Source organism: Porites lutea, chromosome 4 (assembly GCF_958299795.1).
Source record: "Porites lutea chromosome 4, jaPorLute2.1, whole genome shotgun sequence".
NCBI classification, from domain to species: domain Eukaryota; kingdom Metazoa; phylum Cnidaria; class Anthozoa; order Scleractinia; family Poritidae; genus Porites; species Porites lutea.
In genome coordinates, this window is record NC_133204.1 from 21,272,413 (window position 1) to 21,276,448 (window position 4,036).

Sequence of the window (4,036 nt, forward strand, 5' to 3'; positions counted from 1 at the left end):
CAACAAAAACACTTTGAGTGAATCGGGTTTTCACTGCTCACAACTGGGTCATTGCTCGCTGAATGTATGGCCACTATGCCAGGTCAAGTTCGTGCTTCTTTCTTCACATGCAAGCCTTCCGGGTTTCCCCCGCAAATGCTGTTACAATGCCTTTTTAACCAAAACCGATCTTAATTATTTCTGACAAGTGCAGTTTTTTCCAAAGGCGATCAGCTTGTCAATGTAAGGGGCTTTTCTCTTTACTTTGATGTCCGTTGTTGGTATATCAAAGTGTTCACAGATATCCTTAAGCATTTGAATTGCAAAGATTGATAGCTTTGAATTTGCAATTAGTTCGCAGATGTTATACCTGTCATAGCATATTGGATGAGTAAGGGCAACCTCTTGAAGAACTTCACTTCTCAACTCGTCAAAGGCTTTCTCATTTTCAACGTTCTGGTTTTCTTCAAAGTCGCTTTCCGTCATTTCGTCATCTTCAAGTTTGCGCTTTGAGGACAGTCTTGAAAAGAAACTTGAAACTTGCTGACTCGTCAGAAATTCAGAACTGCTAAAAAGGCGGTTTCCATTACTGTCTATAGCAGTCATCATTGACTTGGATACCGAGGCTGCATCTGCTTTCTGGCCGGTTGACTCGCCAATACGAAATTTACTGGATAAGTAGTCTCTCTGCTTCTCTGTGAATCGTGTCCGCTTTACGTGACTAGACTAAAGGGCCCAACCCATAGGTAAAAAAGGCTGATTCGAGAGGTTTAGCTGCCTTCTCACTTGCTCAATCTGTGGTACACTACCAGACTGACCTCGTAGCCTCTCTGCGTAACCAAGCGCTGCTCTGTCAAGGAGTGTTTCATGCTCCAAAGCACGTTCGTGTTTTCCGAGGTCCAGATGGTGCTGTAAAGAAGAAAATCTTTGATAAACTTTCATGCATCCTACCTCGGGACAGGAAAATGTATGAACAGCGGGTGAGGTCTCAGTCACAGTCTCTTCTTCGGTATCTGAGCATTGCTGGGAATTATCTGAGCAAGGTTGACGCCTGGATTTAACTTTGATAAAGTGTGCATTCGGCATTGTTGTGGCTGTATCCTCATCACATTTCACGAGATCTGGAATCTGCACCAACTGTGGAATACCGAGGTCCTCGAGACGTATGCACTTACCAGGCCCTATTCCATACGCTCTCCAGACGGTCAGGCTTCCGTTGTTGTATACAATATTGGAAATCAAACTCACTCCTGCAATCTTTACATTCAAGGACGGTGCTGGGTCTTGCGCTGAGATGCATAAAGAAACGTCAACTCCAGGAACACCTCCCGATGACTGGATAGCGTCTACCATTTCCTTGGCAGTCTCGATGTTAGACCCTTGATTAAGGTGGATTTTCATGTGTGACTTAATTGAAGCCGCCTTTCTATCACATGGGCCTTTACCACCCTGTGCGTCTGAAAAGTCCAAGCGTTTCACAGTCACTCCACTAGCACAGCCTGTAAAGCTGGCCCCCACTATCGTAGCCCCGCAGTGGTAACAGCCGGCATTGTCCTGTCTGTAGAAGACAGTTTTCAGATGAGGCAGCTGTGACTTTAGCTTTCCAATAACATCCTTCATAATGGAAAGCACCACACAGCTGTCTTGGTTGCAGGTTTGGTAAACATGCACAAATGTCATCATCTCCAATTCGTGGTTTTCCGCTCGTCGAGTAGCTACAGTAATGTGCCAAGGCATACCCCGCTTTGCAAACCAATCACTTTGGCTTTCTCTAAACTTTCTTGGCAAGAACTTCATGGCCCAGTCCTGAACCAGGAGTACGGAATTTTCATCGAGAGCATCAATCACCTCTATTCGGGCTTCATCCTGATTCACACAGCGGAGCAGGTGAGCTTTCCAAGCCCAGATGTTTTGCTTAGCTTGCCCTTGAATGAAGTTCACCTCTTCTACCACGTCACTAGAGACGTTGTTATCAGACATCTTTTCGATTGCGTCATGTATTTCAGCAAGAACTGAAGAAACTAGGTAACAGCGATCACAGGTTTCTAGATGATCGTGTGGGCAAATGATCTGATAATCCTTGTCCCTAGGGTCGCTTAGTGCATAAGCTCTGCAATGATCTGGAATGTTGGATTGCTTAGAAACATGCACCTGTAAAGACATTAATAAAATAAATTACTTACCCTAGATCAAATGTTACGGTTAAGGTGACTCGCTGGTTTTGCACTGGACATCTTTCACTTGGCATAACAAGACACCCGCTGTGAAAGAGAGCTTACAGTGGCAATAAAATGAATTCGATCAAAGAGAAAAGAAATCCATTAAAGTTTTTTCCAAGGTTTTCATCCACCTTCCACGTTCTTGCCATTTTGAAGCTCGCCCCAGTCCTCGCTTAAAGACGGAAGGAATTCAGGTGATGAGCCCTTTGCAGCTCTACCTCAAAAACGAGCAAAGTGCCCCTTACCGGTCTTTCCAACGACATTTTTCGTTAGCCGTAGGTTGAACAAAGTAAAATTCTGTGCACTATCGCAAGCTTTATTGAAAAGAAGCCTGCTTACTTGTTGACTTTTGTTATGCGCACAGTTCATTTGCCTATATATTCATATTCGTCAGCATGTTGCAGTTAAAATGAGCACGGTAACTTCCACTTTTTAAGACGTATTCTTACCTTATTACAACAGTGATCTAAGTTTTATGGAAAATCCATGCATGTTATGTTCAGTTCTTTTTTTTTAATACTAGGGAATCACCTTAACCGGTTCTGCGCAATTGAAGTATTAGCATTAAGCAAAAATGCAACTCGACTTTTTTTAACCAAACGATCACCTCAACTGGTTCTGCGCACAGTTTTATTTCACTAGGCTATTTTTACATTTCTCCTAAATTGAAACTGCGTAGGAACGACAAATCGCATTAAGCTAAAGTGAAAGTCTGCACGCGCGAGCTTTTTCAACTAGCACCAATTAAGCACATAAAAACATTGCTGCTTGAATCATCACCAAAATCCTCTCCTGCTCGTTCCCCAGAGAATCTTGGGTAAGTGACTCAAAGACATTTTTGGTATCTTTGACTGGCACAATCGCTAGCTTCAGCTTGTTAATTGTGAAGTCTAGTGTTATTGCGATTTTTCTTATATTCACAGACTAAAGTTATTTTGAAGTTTACCTTAAAGTCGCCCTTTAGATAACGCTTTGCGGACTTAAGTTGCTCCTTTTGTTTCCTTGCCCAAGTCATTCCCATAAATGAATCGCCCAATCTATTTACTACGTCATGGAGATCGTCGAAGGCTTGACTGCCAGCACAACTTATATAATCTAGACCCTGTAGAGACTTTCTCACAGAGGCAGAACAGACATTGAGAATTCTCAAGAGTGTACTTCGGCTCAGTGTTGTAAAGCCACTTTCGCTTGAATAAGCCAAGTACTGCTTGACAATGGACTCTGGCACCATCATACGAATAACATTAGGCACTGTAATGACTTCCTTTGTTGACAGTTTTATTGATTTCTGCCCGAAGGGAAGATCCTGGATGACATGGGTGCTCGTTATAAAGTCCAAAAAATGATCAAGTTGAGTTTGGGATACCGCCATTCGTGTCTTGGATGACTGAAGTGATAGTGCTACACCTCTACCCTCGACCAGGATATGCTTCCTTGCTTCACTGAATTGATACCTCGTCAGATTGGGAATCCATTTCTTAAGTGTCTTGAATGAAACCTTGTCTACCATTATAGACAATATTTGTCTCCTGGTTTGCCAGTTACTCGCATTCCTGTAGCACTCAGCCAACGCCTCCATAAGCACTTCATCTACAGGCTCGCGCTGGTTACCACTAGGGTTTTCATCGGAAGATTTGGATGCAACAAGTGATTTCCAAAGCTGTCCACTCTGATTTGGTGCTACTTCTTCTAGTACAGCATCAACTGCTTGATTTGCTTTGCGTAAATGACGACGCCTCGTTCGTTCACTAGCCTCCTCCCATTGCGTCGTCAAAGGAAATCTCACCGGACTTATGTCTCGGGTTTCTAGAAAGGTGTTTAGCATTTCAAGTGGTTTA

At 43.2% G+C, this 4,036-nt stretch overlaps 1 pseudogene; it reads right to left on the minus strand.

Annotated features, from left to right (window-relative positions):
• Positions 1 to 174: 174 nt before the first annotated feature.
• LOC140934382 (uncharacterized) lies at positions 175 to 1,776 on the minus strand (annotated as a pseudogene).
• Positions 1,777 to 4,036: the final 2,260 nt, after the last annotated feature.